The sequence below is a fragment of the Poecilia reticulata genome, chromosome 13, assembly GCF_904066995.2.
Source record: "Poecilia reticulata chromosome 13, P_reticulata-male-v2, whole genome shotgun sequence".
Taxonomy (NCBI): domain Eukaryota; kingdom Metazoa; phylum Chordata; class Actinopteri; order Cyprinodontiformes; family Poeciliidae; genus Poecilia; species Poecilia reticulata.
In genome coordinates this window covers 21,145,129-21,162,684 of record NC_088842.1, presented here as the reverse complement: position 1 = coordinate 21,162,684, position 17,556 = coordinate 21,145,129, and the positions used below count along the sequence as shown (strand labels likewise).

Genomic DNA, 17,556 nt, shown 5'->3' with positions numbered 1-17,556 from the left:
AGGTACAAGCAGCATAGCTACATTCCCAAGGACAAAGTAATCACTTTAAAAGGTTAAATAAACAGTTAATTAATGAGCTAAAAAAATAAGCCATCCATAACCACTGTTGGATCTGAACCTCCGTCTAGGGCAGAATGTCGTTTGAATAGCACATATGCCCTAACCCTCCAGGAATGCCAGGACAGTACTAAGCAAAACCTTTAAATCATCCTTAATTTCATTATACTTTGCTTTCAAACAGAAAACATTTGCCACAGTCTTGATCATCTTTGAACATTGATACTTTCTTCCACCTAAAGTTTGACAGTGCATTGTGCATCCTGTGCTTGGAAATGAATGGAAACTGAACAAGTGAAGTAAGAGCAGAAGAATATGTCAAAAATGTAAATGTTGAAGAGGTTTACATCAAGAAATGGTAACAGTTGTTCCCTTTGTGGCACACTGCTTAAAACAAAGTGGTAAAAGATAGCTAAGTCTATGAATGTAAGAAACCTTTTAAATGCCTACATGATTTATAAGTTACACTTGAAAATGTTGATCAAAGCAATTTTAAAGGTCATTCCGTGTTTCCCCGATTGTAAGACATATCGTGGGTTTCAGGGGGGTTGGCTAATATAAACCGTACCCCTTACTTTCGGGGAAACACGGGGGTATTGCCGCCTCCCTCTCATCTAGCTGCGCGCCGCCTCCTGCCCACGTCCGCATCGTCCCCTTCTCCATACGTCACCGCGCCGCCCCTGCACTTGTCACTGCTGCCTCCTGCTTAAAATACCTGAACAGTAATACAATACTGTTCAGGTTGTTAATAAATGTTAATTTTATGGTTAAAACAAAAAATTCGACAATTTTTTTCCAATATAAGACATACCCTGAAAGTAAGACATTGTGGGGCTTTTGGGGATAAAAAGAAAGTAAGACACCGTCTTACTTTCGGGGAAACACGGTAGGAATAGCTGGTACCTTGGAAAGAAAATTAAAGATCTTGCAGAGGATGGTCCACTGTTTAATTTATAAGTGTTGGGTCAGACTTGGTCCTGAACAAGATTAGGCTGGTTTGAAAAGGCTTTCAGTTCTATACATAAATGTCTTGTAAATGATGCTTATCCAGACATTTACTTCTTTTTAGAGACAATAATAACACCACTGACTCATGCCAGTGGAAAAGAGAATAAACAGAGGGATGAGCATTGTCTTACATCACTGACAAGGGCTGACAATGTCTTATCAAAACCAACAGACTTAAATTCTTGGACCATCTGGAAAAACAGGTTTATATTTTTCCTCAACAGCTCTCTCCTCTGCCGCATCTTTCATATACAGTTTAATGTCAAGATGAAGCAAGAAGTGCGGGGAAAAGACATGCATCATCAAATGACTTCAATGAAGGTCGATGTCTTGAACAATGTGGACATACCGTTCATACAGCCGTTCTTTTTTCATTTCGTTTTGATAGGCTACTCCTGTGGAACGTGGCTTTGGGTCAAAGACATATCGTGTTTAATGTGCAAGACAGCTGCATCACTTTTGAAAAATGGATATGGTCCTCTGAACAATTGGTCCTTGCATCAATAAAGTAGATAGGATTACTTACTTAACCTTGACGTGAATGAACCCACAGAACATTTTGAGCTCGCTCAAAAACACACTGATTTTCTTCAGCAGAACAGATTCATTTGCCCTCTTTGGGTTTTAAACTGATGTCAAAGAGCAGCCCTGTTTGCATGGAGATGGGGAAATGTTTGCTCCTGCTCTTGACTGTAATGGACCACCAAGAAATGTTGTAGTTTGTGTCGAGATCCATCCAGCCAGACTAGGAATTATTCTTGTTTCTGTTACTGTAATCTTTGAGTTTCATCTGTTTGAAAACAGGACTGACTAGAGGTCATTTGCCAATATTACTGCACAAATCCCAAACCACTGTGGGACAGCAAGGGATTAGTGGCGAGTTTTTGGGTGGAGCTACATCTGTTATGTGTCAAAAGTTGTTCTTTAACCATGGACAGAGCATTCCTCCTCTGCCCTCTGTGTGTTTTCATTCGTCCTAAGTTGTACTTTGACATCATCACAATATTATCACAGGTTTTGTGGTTTTGTATGTTAGCTGCATTACAGAGAGCTAAAAAAAAGAGCATTTTGCCTTTGTTACCTTGAGGTCAGTGCTTTATTGATTGTCTCACTGACTTTAAGGTATCTAGGGTTTCCTTTTTTCCTTTTTTTTTCACTGGGATTTCACTGCAGTTTTGTGTGTCTGCACCTCTTCCTTGCAGCTGAAGAAAATCTACTGTGTAAGTATGTCCTATGCATGCAAGGAGAAAACATGATTCGAATGCAGGGGAGTGGCTGTTTTTATATTGTCTTTGCTCCTGGCAACAAGAAAAATCAAAAAGCTTTATTATTCAGTTTATTGCTTACAGGACTTTTAGCAAAACACAAATGTCTCTATTTAGGAATGAAACTGAATAATTTAGTAAGTACTATCATCTGATACTATTTAGGTGGAGATTCTGGATATTTAAGCCCAATTACAATTCTGTGACACTCTGGTGAAACTAGCTGATAATTTATAAGGAACTCTCCTATACAGTTTTCTTTGCGTTATCTTATTTGCTTTAATTTTATAAATGGGTTAAGACACATGTCTTGCTCTCCATACACTCTTTCAGTGGGGCGTTCTTTGGCAATAGATTGATTTATAAACATAAATTACTCTTGCTTGACTGAAATACTTGTAAATGTCATATCTGCACTTGCCTGTGGGTAATTAATAGATATACCATCTATTAATTACATACAATATTGTCATAAATAATGGTCAGAGATGGTGACTCAAGTTTCCAGCTTGGACTAAAGTCGCCATAAAATTAAAGCCACAGTATTGTTTATTTTCATGTTTAAGCACATTGTCCCTACAATGTCTCTCCATTCAGCAGTTCACAACCATTTTTACCAGCGTTGGACTGAGTAGTTTATATAACAGTTCCACCAGGTGTTTGCTAAACAATCAAAGCAACACTCCAGGTTTGGTTTAGTTGATGGAATAACATTAGAATGCAAAAAGTTGATTTTATGTAGAGTCCCTTACCCCTTTAAAGGCTTGATCTAGACCCGTGGTTTGGGACTTGAGTCTCATTAGTCATCTTTATATCATGTAAAAAGAGGAGTGAAAGCAACTCAGTGTTTAAGCTACAGACCACAGCCATGCCCTTATTTTCCTGTGAAAGGGTACACTTGATTTAACAGTCAATTACAGTTGGTATGACTTCACAATACCATCCACATCAATTTGTCTAAATGCTGTAGTTGTTTGATAAATGACATTCAAACAATGTAGTCAGATTTAGTCATATAAAAGTTGTCAAAATCAAACTCTGCACATTATTTTTGTTCTCGGAAGTTTGATTTTCTGAGAGTGAAAATCAAAGCAAATTATGAAACAAATTGAACGTACAATCATGTGGTCTGTTTAACATTCATCTTTTGCATTTAGATGTGCTGTTTGATGATGTCCTTATCACCACCTTCTGGTGTGGCACAGGTATTTCCACATCTCTGGGTGTAAATTACTTGCAATGTAAATGGAGAAAGGTTTGGGAAAAAGTAGTGCGTCTGTACCCTGAATGAGACAAATTTATCCTAACTCAATCTTTTCAATTTAAAAAAAACTATAATTTCCGAATATGTTTAAGTTTTATCAAAAATTATTACAACTGAACGGTAAGAATATGGTTTAAAGGTAACCAGACACAAAAACAATACGCAAAGTCTTCAGCTAGAAGTTGGAAAATACGACTGTTGTCAAAATCATCATAAAATTAGTTCACAGAGGCACCATCATAAAGATACATCTGTTCATGCACAAATCCTTTCATCTTTTAAATGAATAGAGAAAATTAATCTATACCATCTGTTCCTCTATACCTATAAAACCATAACGCCCTCAAAAAGAAGATGGATGAGTTATGTGTTTTTAAATAATGAAAGCATATCCTCACTGACAAACTCAAATGGCAAATTGCTGCCTTTAGTCCCCATCTGTTAGAGAGGGGAGGAGGGGATGGTTTTATCCAGAAATAAAATTACACTAAAGAGATATTTTCTCAGAACACAATGGGTTATTTTTTTTAGATATTTCATATTTTATAAGCAGACCTGAGGTCCTTGAATGCATCATTTCAATTTGCTTTTGTTTTTTTCCACCTTTATACCTCCATTTTCAAAACACCAACAGCAAATAGTCATATTTGTCTTGGACCCCCATGTCTATAGATGATGAAACTGCATGTAATCTTCATAATTTTGCTCTATATATCATTGCCTGAAATCGCAACTCTCACAGATCAGTCAGTATTTGCTCAGTAAAATTGTAGCATCTAGCTACAGAGCCGAATGAACACAGCTGCAAGTAAACACCTTGTTTTGTTGCTTTGCATAATTCAAAGAAGTGTCGTGGGTGGTTGCGCCATATATATGTGTTTCTGTTCTCATTTGTGATGGCGTGTGAAAACGAGATGCGCAAATGCTTCGTTGAATGGCAATTAGAGTAAAAAGAAAAAGGAAACATCTACATAATCAGTGGAAATCTGGAAAACATCCTTGATTGGACTCTAATCAAACGAAATGTGTTGAGAAGTGACAAAAGTTGTTTCTATTGGATTTGATTTCATCATGAAGAGAAAACCAATGCAGAACAAAACATTTACCAGTTCTCCTTTGGGGGTTGTTGAAGCAGTATTGACCAGCATTTCCTTTTCCAGCAAGAGCTCAATCATCTACTCAAGGGATTGCCAGCAGGTTGATTATTTTGCTAAGTCTTCTCCTACCCTGACTTTTACTACAGTGACTAATGAGTTAGTAAATGTCTTAATAAAACAGTGGGAGTTCAGCAGCCCAGTGATCATAAGTCAGCTTTAGTAACAGAGAAAGAGGTCAGAAAAAAATGTTTGAGAGTCAAAGAAATTAATCTTCTCTACCAAACACTCACTGAAAAGACCATGAGGTTATATGCTCACAGTAAATTACGTGTGTGGTATGTTTTTAGCAAAGGCAATATTGAACTAGTTAAGCACCTGTAGAAAACATTGTTGGGGGGAAGCATGGGCTGCGGTCAAGGCTCTCAGTGCGGTTGAAACTACGTTTCTCCTTGTGACATCATCCCATGGTTTGGTGTATTTGCAGTTTAATGAAGCATTAATAAACAACTAATTTGACTAGTTTAGATAATTAAATTCCAGTTCCTTGAATTCCACATTTCAGCTACAATGTACAGTATTTTTATTGTAATTTTATGTGAAAAGCAGAGGTTAAGTATGAATACAATCTGAAAAAATGTGCTACAAATATGTATGCAACCCAAACCGATAAAATTCAGTGCAACAAAAAGTTCACCTGCTTGCAATGTAATTTTTATATAATTCTAGATGAAATACATATTTTACAGAATATGAGAGAACAAATCATAAAGGTCTTGTTGACATCTGTCCAATCCACAAATGAAAAACCTAAAGGACAACTACATACCTGCCAAGAGATGGACATCCAGCAAAAAGGACTACTGGGGCCATGGTAACTTTGGAGGGGCTGCAAAAATCCACAGATCAGGTGGAAATATGTGTTCACATGAGAATCGTTAGTTGTGCACTCCAAAAACAGAAATGAAAATTATGGAAGAGTGGAAAAAAGAAGCTATTATTGAAATAAAGCCATCTTAAATACTATTTGCTACAAATAATGTAGTTCGCAAACATGAAGGAGGGTGCTCTGAAACCATAGCACCATGGTAGTGGCAGCATCATGATATGCAGACATTTTTTTTTCCATCTGAGACCTGGGAGCCGGTCAAAGAGATGAAAAGATGGGTGAAGCTAAAATTCTATAAGAATATTTGCAAAAGGCTGCCAAAACATGGGGAGTGTGGCAGAGGTTCGTCATCAAGCAGACGTTTCTAAACAAACACTTAGAGCTACCATTAAATTAGTTAGATAAATGCATAGCTATGTGTTAATGATCCAGTAAAAGTCCAGGCCTAATCATTATGCATAATTTTTCTCCAACTTTCTGTGGTAAAAAGAGCAATGTTATTGTTTAAGGTCAAGCTCAGGTCAGCATCAGGCTATAACAAATACAGTTTTCTTCAATTTTGTCTTGTCTTGTTTCTAATCATTAATCAAATTTTAATTTGAGATGAAGAAGCACATAAATACAAATGTGGACTTACAATTATAATTACATATGTTAAGATACAAAAATCTACACAAATAGATATGGTCGTATGTAAAAGAAGTAATGACCCTCTAAACCTAACAGCTGCTTGTGCCACATTTGTATTTTAGTTTTTTTAGAGCACACACTTAATATAGCCTGTAAACAAGAAGCAACAGACTCTGCTTCAGTAAAAGGTGCAAATAAAAGTGATAAGAGTGTCTGAAGTATAAACTTTTAATGAGAACTTATCTAAAATCATCACTGTGGGTATCTATCGCCATCAGAAATGCATGTGAAGCTCAATAAGGGAAAGAGTAGAAAAACGCTGAAAAGAATGTGTGTGATGTGTTTGTTAAATCTAATGAGATCAACAGAATACAGAGAAATCACAAGTGTAAAAGACTGAGTCAATATTTGGTTTTCATTCTGCTTCTTCCATTCATATCACACCAGAATTTGTTCAAGATTCTTTTTCATTCCACAACTTCTATCGCCCAAATGCAACTTAATACTATAGTTGATGCTATTCTTTTTTTTTTTTAAAACATCACACTTCCTTGATCTATTTCCATGTTGCAGCCTTTTCTTTCTTGTGAAGATTATTCAGATTTCACTGGTGTTGTGATTTACGAGTTTAGCATTCAGGGTGATGGCTGGGACAGTTCGGCATGGGTGTGGCTAATAGTGTGTCCTGTGAGAAAGGGTTTTCATCATCCACAGTGAGCGTTAGGATCTGATTTGTGGCTGTCTAAGGATTTGCCCTTGAATCATAGACATTAGACATCTGTTTGCCGAGCCGTCTGAGTTGCTTGTATGCCGAGGAGGTTGTCCAACTGATGGCCTAATTCAGTGTAAATACAGTCCATCCTCAGCCTACCTGCTGTTCCCAAAAACAGCTGCTGAGCGGAAAGGATGGGCCTTATGCCGCCTCCCTCTGCGGTTTTCAAAACACCGTCAACTACTTTTCTGTCAGGAATGAATCCATTGCAGGGCGATTTAAGGTGTTTTCACCATAAGTAATGTTTTCATTATTTCTTCATTGGTATATATAAAAAAAAGCACTCAAAATGCTGCAGTTTCTGGAAAATCTTTGAGGTTGTTACAGAATTTGCACCAAGGCTTGTGTCATACGAGTTGGTGGTGATGTAATGTTACCAAGGGATCGTTTGAAAGCCACACAAACCCATTTTACATAATTTCCTGCGTTAGAGTGAAGCAAACATGAAAAAGATCCAACTGGCTGCAAAAACAGTACGCCCAATCCCTGTCTGAAAAACTCTACTGCACAACATGCAGGCTTAATTATTAACTTGCACTTATACCTTTTGAAACTTCGAGTAGCTGCTTATTTAATCAAACAATATCCAAACGTAAACAGCCCAACTTTCCACAACTTTCTCTAATTTTGGTGCAATACGGGCGTTCATTTGTTATCTCACAACAGGACTTGTGCACATTTTCTAACCGGGGACATAACTTGTGCTGGTCACCTAACGCAGATTTGCAGGAACCCTATTTACTTTTCAAACTGCAGAATCAACTGTTTACATTCAAAATGAATCAAACAAACAAAAAAGAAATAAGGATTCACTTTTTTCTCTCTCCAATTCAAACAATGGATATGATATTTAAGTGTGAAAAGGAGTATGCTGTAATATTTTTTTTAATCTATTAAATATCTTATAAAAGTAGAATATTTTTACTTGATATTAAGGAACTTTAGACGTCTTTTGCATGTTAGAAGGAGTGCAGCACCAAATTTTAGAGGGGAGATCCCTAAGAAACCAGTGTACAGGTTTAATTCCTCCTGTTGTCAATGGGTCAGTAGTTGGGAGGTCAGGGAGCTGCTCCTATATCGTTTATAGATCACCAGAGATTAATCCATATCACCATTAAAACCACCATCAAGTATTTCAAGGATTTCTCAAAAATGCATGAAAGAATCAAAGCAACATTCTGTGTTGATGAGAAAATAATATTTTAAAGCTCAAAAAAGTCACTTTTGCATAATGCACCTCCTTTTAAAGCATACAACCCTGAAATATTGGATTCAGCTACACCTTTAGTCATCCAGCAGCGTATGCCTTCACAGGTGATGACATCGGCTAAGACTGAGGACACAGGAAGCCTGTTGAAAGTAGATTTCCTACCGTTCATTATTGTTTCTAACTATCTCATCAAGACACCATCAGTTACCTACTTCAGGGAGACTTAATGTAGAAAGGTGGAGTTAGAATGGAAACATATGAGTGATACACTTTAGAATGCAATGAAAAGCTGGGCTTCATGGTTTTATTGGTCACAAATATGCATTTTGCACTCTCCTGCATGCAGCTCGGAGAAGCATAATTGCATGTGACACAGCCCTGACATGACCCTTTTCCATTCTCACTTTGTCATTGCTCTCTCCCGGTGAGTATGTGCCTCTGGGCTATTTCACATGACATCAAAATACACAATTATGTAGAGCTCTTATGCACATTGGACTGAAGTCAAAAAGCTTTTGACAGCTCAAGTGTTTGCTTACAAAAGCTTTCAGAAAATATATTTTACCATGATGATGTGTAACTTCTTCCTATCATACTACAGCAAGGTCTTGTAAAAAATTGTACAATTAGCTTGTACATCTGTAGCTACACCCAACAGCAGCAGGACAAGAAACTGATATTTGCGTACTTGTTACAGAGTTACCTAATGAATAAGCGTCCATATGATGTTCACATGAGTGTTGGGTATTTTCAAGGTTAGTATTTGAAATTAATGTGGGATTATTTTGGGTCATGTAAAATTAAAATCTAAATTCAGTCATCTACGCCAACGGCGAAATGTTTTTTAATCAATTAGGACAAAATTATCCCATACTGCCATATATTGGGTTATGCTAATAAAAAATGCTCTATGCACCATTCAATGCATCCAATCTGAAAAAAATGGATGTGAGTGATAATTTTTGTTATTTGAAATATGGGTGTTTGTATGCGTGTCTCTGTGAGAGTGTGGTTCAGAAAAAAAAAAATACTTATAATTTACTAAAGAAAGGCATTAGTGCAACAACTCCCACAGTAGTTGTATTTTGCCAGCCAAAGCTGGACTACATTGTCTGAATTCAAATTCGCTGCTCAGAGTCAGTTAGAACATCACATATCAATAGACTTCCAATGAGGCCACTGGGCCTTGCCCACTAGGCCTGGCTCCAGCGTTGGCACCATTACGGGGCCCTTTCCATCTGCTGTCCTTGTCCTGTGTGAGTGTGTGTGTTTGTTTGTTTGGCCTCGGCCTAGTCTTCATCATCCACTGAACTCCAGTGCATCTCAGTTTCATTCTTACTAGGCTTGAAATGACACAGCAGATGGCTTATGGGGGAAAATCCTTCTCAAGAAAGCAACTATGAAAGATTGAAGAAATTATTAATAATTGAGAAAAGTGTTTTGCCTCATGCCTGAAAGGACTGAACTACAGAAGGTTGGTAGAAGGACTATTAATCCCACAATGCACTGCAGTAACCTACTTTCAGTTGTACAGGAAGTGGAGGAGATTCGTTGCGTGAAGTGATACCAGGCCAACAAAAGCAAGCTCTGGAACAAACTTGTCCTCTTTTCTACACCCGTCATCCATTGGGAAGGCATCAGGGAGACAAGCACGAAGCTCCCCTTTCTTCCTGCTGACAGAGGAAGGCCTGCTCCCTACCAAGGAGCTCAGGATTCAAAACATATACAGTATTATGTTTTGTGTATCTGGTAATTGTCTTTCCTGTTGGATGAATAAGCTTCGAACCTGGCTTATTCATAATTTTGAAGAAGGAAGCTTTGAAATATGGTTTCCCCAATAGAGACATTGTCTCTGGCTGCCATTCCTCAGAGGGAAAAACATGCAGCCCATGAGCAGCTCCATCCCAGAGCTGAGAAAAGGAGCACAGCTTCACCAACCATGGCCGCCCATGCCAGCCAAATAAACAATGCTGCCGCCTGATGCCTGTTCCAGAATTGAGCTGAGAAGATGCTCTACTTTTTTCATGCCATTCCGCTGTTATGTGAATACACACACATTTTAGATTTTTTTAAACACTTTTATTCACTTTTAAGAGTATTATTACCTTATTAGCCAGCCCATATTTACTCATAGTCCATGAAGAGATAAAAACAAAGTTTGCCAGAATACAAAATTATATTTAGAAAAGAAAAATCTAAGCTATGCTAGCGACTCTCAAAGCGCAATGATGAGACTTGTCTTTGATTCCAGTGGGGTCGTTTCTCTTGTTCTGTGCATCTCTTCCATGTCCAACACTGCGTCACTATTAGCCACTGCACCAGAAGTTGCAAAGAGGGACATTTAGAATAGTGTGCGATGTCTTATTTTATCATCATTCTCCTATTTTTTTTTTTAATGCTTTGACTGATGTTTCCAAGTAAGAGATAAACTCCTATTCCAAAACAAAGAGTATGGTATGCCACAGGTTAGAGTCAGTTTATTTACAACCAATCATTTTAAGAGGAAATATAAAATGCATTCAAAGTTGAAATGTTCCATTATCATAAGGTTTCAGTTCAGAATTTTAAAAAGCACGAAGAGTTTTTAACACAGCCAAGACAATTTATTTTATACCAGAAATTTGCTAAAATTAAGATTTAATTCACATAATGTCCACACCATGTATTTTGTAAGGACAGCAGCCAGAGAAGCTCCATTTCCCATTTTTGATTCTTGAACTAAAATTCCTACCAGTTTCAGCAGATGATATTTCTACTTAACTCAGTCTGCATGAGCTGAACATTTGTAGTGTATCAGAAATCAATGTTCACTATAAATGTACATTGATTTACTCTGTAATGTACATAGATATATATAAATAGAGGCATACTCTCTTCCAAAACTATGTATACTCCAGCCTAAGTCCACAAAGCATCATTATTGCAGATCCTGCTTCCAACACACTCAATATTCCTTTAATAGTTGTGATCGTCCCTGTTTTTCCTTACTTTTTTTAAACACTCTACTTTTTGTTGTCTTATGTGTAGCCTATCCATCCACATCTTGTATGGTTTTTTTCTTCTGGAAATTAACCTTCTCAGTACATTTAATAATTCCACAATGATGTTTTTTAATGTTTAGGTTTTCCAATTTCTTCTTACTGTACAGTCTGTTATTATTTATTTTAGGAGCATATCTATCTTTTTCCTGTAGTTTAAAAATTAGATGAATATGCAACCTCGGAGTCACCACGTGCAAATAGTTTTGTACTAAATAACTGTCTCGCTTCTATGTTTTACTAATATTCACAAATCCATCTTACTACCGCAACCAGCACTGACTTTCAATATTCAAAAGGAAGGTTTTCAAAATTGATTTTTCTTCCCTGCACGTTTGAGGGAGATTTTTATGTTATTCGAACCTTGCCACTAAAGTCGCTGGAGTTTGAGCCAACAAACAGTCCAAAGCTGAAAATACTGCATGACACTGTGCAGTGAAATGTAGTGCACAGTCGCTAGATCATCTGATGTTTTCTCCCCTTCTGTTCTCTTCAGGTTATCAAGCCTTCCAGATGCACACACCATCACATCAGTGGCTCCGCTCATAACAGCAATTTAGTGATTTGAATTCCCTCTCGCCTGCCGCCTTTTTCATTACACCGTGACAGCAAAATGCAAAGTAGCCCGTGTGTTTAATATGAGATACGACACAAGACATCATTAAAAACAAATGTGTCGGGATGTCTTCTGTTTGAGTTTCTTTATTGGCATGCATGTGATAAGTTGGAGGAGAATTATGACTTGTCTCATTTTTCTTTGGTCTTATTATCCCTGTTGGTCATGTTTTTCCAAGAATGACATCCAGTGCAGAGCTCCCATGGAGTTTGTGACACCTCCTCTGGTTCCAACTCTTCGGAAAGCCAGTTATGCTCTCTGGGCTCAGAGGAGGGTGGGATGGCTTTTCCCGAGGTTCACACCAGACGCTGTCTCACCTCGGCAACAGACAGACTCTTTATTCAGTGACGCCTGAAATTAGACGGTGCGCTTCTTGAGAGGATGGAAATGTAGGGACAGAACTGGCATCAGGGGGGCGGCTGCCAATCACTCATGGCAGAAACAGCATCTGGAGAGGCACGCAGCATCTTCCTCTTCAGTTTTTAAACAATGTGATGGTTTTCTCTGCACCCAGAATCGAGTTAATTCAAGCCATTTTCCAGAAAAGGTTTCTGCATGTGACCCATTGTGCAGTCAGGCGTAAGTGAATGTCTTATCTCTCTGTGACACGGTTGTAGTTCTTCCAGAGTTACGTCTCCTTTGCCAAAACCAGCATATGTCCTCGTGTCTTAAACTGCGATTTTGCAACGGTCCAAGCTGTTTGAATGAAGTGTCATTTCACTCAGGTCATCTGCACATCACTAAACTGACAGACAGGAGAAAAACAGTAGGCTGTCCCCATAACCAAGTCTAAATATTAAACAGAAAATGAGAAAGCAGATTCCTTTACGTTTTTCTCTCAATTTTTGACTTGATATTATTCTGTTTTCCTCTCATTTTCTTTGAAGAACTTTCCCTTTTCATGCATTCGCTACCTCTCGCCCCTCCGTTTGTGAGTGCTGCAGCCCACCCTGCACCGAGCTTCAGTGGTACATGCCGTTAGAAAGCCCATCTCTGGGAGGGGAGGAGGGGAGGGTGGTCTCAGTCTCAGCTAAGCGGCAGCTTTAGTCCCCCACCATAAGCAAATTCACAGATGTCTCTGCACGCGTCTCAGCCGTCATGAGAAGGCAGCCTGCTCCTGTGTGAGCCCCGGACAGAGTGAAGCAGAGAGGGATTCAAAGAGATTCAGCAAGGAAAAGGGTGGGAGGGAGAGCGGGAGAAAGAAGAGGAGAAGGCGAAACACACAGATCGCTGACACTCTGACGTTTCTGCTCATGAGCCCGATCTGGTGTGTTTAAGCGCAAGAAGAGAAGAGAAAAGAGGGAGGAAAATAAATCCGTGGACCCTGACATCTCTTTGTTTTAATTTTCTCTCTCATTTTTTTAATTCATTCAATGAATGAAGGCGGCTCCTACTAACACGGCAGAGTAAAAGAAAGAGATGCTTTGAACGCCGTCTCTCTTTTGACAAGGGGCAAGAAAGAGAAAGAAGGGGGGGGGTGAGACGGCGTAAAGCAGGGACAAAAAACTGGATTTCTAGGATGACTCGGAGTCGACTCGGAAGCTTGGAATACGAGCCTCACGCCGAAGTCTCTGAATGAGGTAAAAATCATGATATCACACTATCGTCTCTTGTTATGCTCTGCCCCGGCTGCCACCGTCAGATAAAAATCTGTGAGGCACTTGAAAGCATGAACAAGGGCTTGACAAAAATGAGCCAATTTTCATGCTCATCAGGTTTGGAGCAGCGTTCGGGAGATTGCCATCCTCCTCCCCGGGTTGTTCTCCGTCTTGCTCATTGGAAGTGAGGGAGAATCCACACAGGCTGCAGTGTTGCGTGTTGCAGAGAGGCACTGCGAGCCGAGTTGAGCACCAGACTGATGAAAAAAAGAATTGGTGATAATCCTTGTGATGAGAATCTAGGGGTGCTGAGATGGCAGAAGGGCAAGAAGAGAGCGATTTTCTGCAAACTGGCCAGCGGAGCATTTAGTTCAGCTGGGTTCAACGGATAAATGCAACACGAATACTCTTTATTCCATAATGGATGAACTGAAAATCCCATGGTGTGCGTTCCAAAAAGGGAAGGAAGGTGTTATGAAATAAATAAATTATGAGGTATATAGTAAAGTGGGTTGCAGAGTTGATATTTTCAACATTCTGAAAATATTGAAATCCCAGGCACTGGGGAAGCTTTAATTCAGCAGCTGAAAACTAAAGACGAGATGAAAGACATAGTTGTTTTCTTTATCGACGGAGGTGCACAAACATTTCTTTTCAACCTCCTGTGAACTTTTGGTACATAATGAGAAACCTGCAGATTATCAGTGACGTAGCCTAGTGAGGGAGTGAAAATGAAAGCGGTGGCACTGTTTAAATTTGGAGTTTGTGTAAATGATTTTGTGTTAGGTCACAATAATGTCTACAGTAATGTCATATGTAGACATTATTTCAAGCCCATAAATAATAAATATCTGGACAAAATGATTTGGTCTTTGCCAGGTTAAGTCCTCATGTGCTCTAAAACAAAATACCACACAACAGATTCTACACTGTCATAAAAATGCTGAAGCGCTTGTATTTGAGAGTGAAATTTGCAGGTGGGTGTTGTTTATCTAATGCTCTTGATTGATTGATAATCAGCAAGTGAGAGCAGCCTTATAAAAGCATATTTTGAAGTTTGTACATCTGGAGCAGACAGGTAAATGTAAGGACAATGCCGGGATGGAGAGACATCAGCAATGATCTGAACCTGATTAATGTGGGAAGTATTGAAAGGACAGTTGAAAAATATTTAAAATTCATTATTCCAGTGAGGAAGATGGTTTTTGTTTTGTTTTTGTTGTTTTTGTTTTTTTACCAGTGGAAACCATTTAAAAACACTAAATATTTCATAGGCGTGAATGTTCCAGACAATTCATTCCTTATTTGAACCGTGAATAGAAACCTAAAAGCTTCAATTCAGACACTACAGGTTTTATATTACAGCTAAATTAGAACGTGAGCTAGTATATCCTATTTTAAAGAGCTTTGAAGGGATTTTTTTTCTCTATTAGAAGAATCCTTTTGAACAATGGGACCAGAGTTGACATGTTGTGGTCGTTATGCTCAGCACCTTGTTGTACAGAAATGAAACACAGCTATCGCTCAAAGAATCCTCCTACCAACTGTGAAGTATGATATTTGGCAGATGGGTCATGAGTTGAGGTTTGTCACCAAACATTCAGAGTAACTTCCAGTCATTAAGCCAGTTCAAAAAATAGAAACTATTTTTTTAAAATTCATAAATTAAAAATCAGCTTTGTTTTCTAAATGATTAATAAATATGTTTTATCCTTCAAGTTCAGGCAACGACATTTAAGTAGAGATGAGTGTATAACTGTGATATAATGTTGAGGAATGAATCAAATGTATTTTTGTTTGCTGCCGTGTCCCAATTAATCTACACTAAGAAACGCAGCACAAGACGTATCGGTTTAGATTCAGCCACAGACAACTGAGCTAACACAACAGAACAACACCTGGCCTTAGCTTCTTTAGCCTGTACAGCAAAGTGCAGCAACACTGCAATGCTGTTCATGTTCCCAGCTGTTTTTTCACATGGGCGCTGGCATAGCTCTGCACTGCACTGCACTCTTTGACCCTGGGTACATATTCTGTTTCTGCTTCGTCCAGCTATGTCAGCAAGGAGGATACAGATCTCTTTTATGGAGATGGGCAACTTGTCTTTTCACTCTCAGTTCAAGGTTGCAGCCCTTATTCTGGCCGAGCTAGCCGAGTGCTGACGGGTCAGAACTACAAACGATGCTCCTACATTACAGAACTGCACATATACGAGTTTGTAATTATATTTGTTTAATGTAATAAAAATTAAGACAACTTTAGTTGCGAATTTACCATTTGTAATAAAGTATTAATTAACAATGTGGTTCAAATCTAGCCTGGTTAAAACCATCCCCTTTGTACCACACTTTGCGTCATAGAGAGATTCTGGGCTTAGCTATAGAGAAACGATTGCTCCCTGGAGGCATGAACTGTGTAGAAGTTTTAAATAATCACCAACGTTTGGCCGTGATGTATGTGTAGTGCCAGTCTGACGCCAAGAAGCTTTCCGGAAATTGCCTGCATTGTACACAACCATCCTCCACTGTTGGAAAGAAATACAGATGTGAATGAAGCAGCTGGAAATATTAATTCAATATTTGGAAGTGTGGCCAACATGGACAGAACGGCTTTGTTCACTTCCTCCACTGCCATTACTAAAACTACAGGCGGATTACAATTGTAAAGCAGCGTAGAAAATCAACGTCTTTCACAACTTCTCCTTCTGTTTGCCGATTGGCCCGGTCAAAAATCGACTGGAGAGAATCCGAGACAAGGGAAGAAACAATTCAGTCATTAAGACTTTAAGATTTTTAATTACTTACAGTCCAATTTGATCATAACTATGATACAATGCACAAATGAGCTAATTGGCAATTTTTGAGAATAAAGATACGACTTTACATAACAAAAGCTTTGAAGCTAATGGCAGGGACAAAAATGTGAGGCAGTTTCACATTTACAGCAATACCTTTTTTGAATTAAATGGATTGAAACAGCATGATAGAAAGACTTTAAAGCATATAAATAACCCACACTATGCTGAGAAAGAAATAGCAAGTGGATAATAGCCGCTGTCATCATTTCTTTGTGTAGGTGAACTTAATTGTGAATGCAGGTGGAGGATTTTCCTTCAGCTTGTTCCATGCAGTCATCATTTCACACATCATTTCTTGGTGTAATGATATGTATGAGATCTGACAGGACACAGGGGTGAGACTAAACAAATGTTTTGCTAGCTATTGGCAACAGTGCAGTTGTTTCAGAAGCATGTGGGCGCAGGTGAACCATGTCTACCTACACGGACAACTCACAGATGCAGGTTCTGAAAATACACTTCACCGGGCTGAATTCATCTCCGTTTGAAGTCTGTTCGTGTGTGGTGCAGGTTTCTCTTTGAAAGTATCAGAGCATCTCTGCAGATTCAGCCGTGGAGTCGTCCATCCTCTGTACCAGCAGGGTAAATGTAAGAGACGAGAAAAATAGGTGGGCTTTTATCGGCCACAGTAGACAGAAAGAATTATACAACAGGTGTTAAAGTGTCCAGTACAGTATCTAGTTCGGTGCGGCTTTTGTCCATTTAGTTAAAATGTTTTGGTGTTTGCATTTGAAACAGGCCACCTACTGAATGTATGCATGTAGGTATTCTTAAAATTATTTACTCAATTGAGAGAATTACCTGAAAAATTGTTTTCATTCAGGATGAAAACATAGGACGAATAATAGTGACAAAATACAGTATTAAGGCATAGTAACCCCTGACAGGCGAATATTTTTTCCATCAAAATTGATATATGGGGAGTGGAGAAAACAGGCAAGCACAAAGAACTGACTGTTTGAAAATGGACGACTTTTGATGGCTAGACGACTGGATCAGAAGAATAAATATCTGCAGCTTCTGTGCAGTATTCCTGGCTTACAGTAATCAGTATTTATCAAAAGTGGATCAAGGAAGAAACAGTAGTGAATCAACAACAGGGTCAAGAATCACTGATGAAAGAAGAGAGTAAAAGCTGGCCTGAGTGGTACAATACAACAGAGAATGTATTTCTAGTTTTTCACCTTGACAGCAAACAATTGGTATAAGTGTATGATTTCCAATCAACTAATAAAAAATGAGAAATATTTAAGTTTAA

The 17,556-nt window shown here is 38.6% G+C and overlaps 1 protein-coding gene and 1 long non-coding RNA gene across 7 annotated transcripts in view; one reads left to right on the top strand and one right to left on the bottom strand.

Moving 5' to 3' along the window:
* The first annotated feature begins 12,823 nt into the window (after positions 1–12,823).
* Positions 12,824–17,556, top strand: part of LOC103474772 (galactosylgalactosylxylosylprotein 3-beta-glucuronosyltransferase 1) — a 107,290-nt gene continuing 102,557 nt past the window's right edge. For 2 of the 5 annotated variants that reach the window (XM_008425987.3, XM_008425986.3), the window contains exon 1: positions 12,835–13,423. The gene's annotated coding sequence lies outside the window, so the exon portion shown is untranslated. Of the gene's footprint in view, positions 13,424–17,556 lie in introns of all 5 variants that reach the window. The other 3 variants (XM_081614844.1, XM_008425988.3, XM_008425989.3) reach the window with 3 other exon arrangements.
* Positions 15,754–17,556, bottom strand: part of LOC145554661 (uncharacterized) — a 67,307-nt gene continuing 65,504 nt past the window's right edge. For both annotated transcript variants that reach the window (XR_014090644.1, XR_014090643.1), the window contains one exon: positions 15,754–16,867. This is a non-coding gene — a long non-coding RNA (uncharacterized LOC145554661). The remainder of the gene's footprint in view (positions 16,868–17,556) is intronic.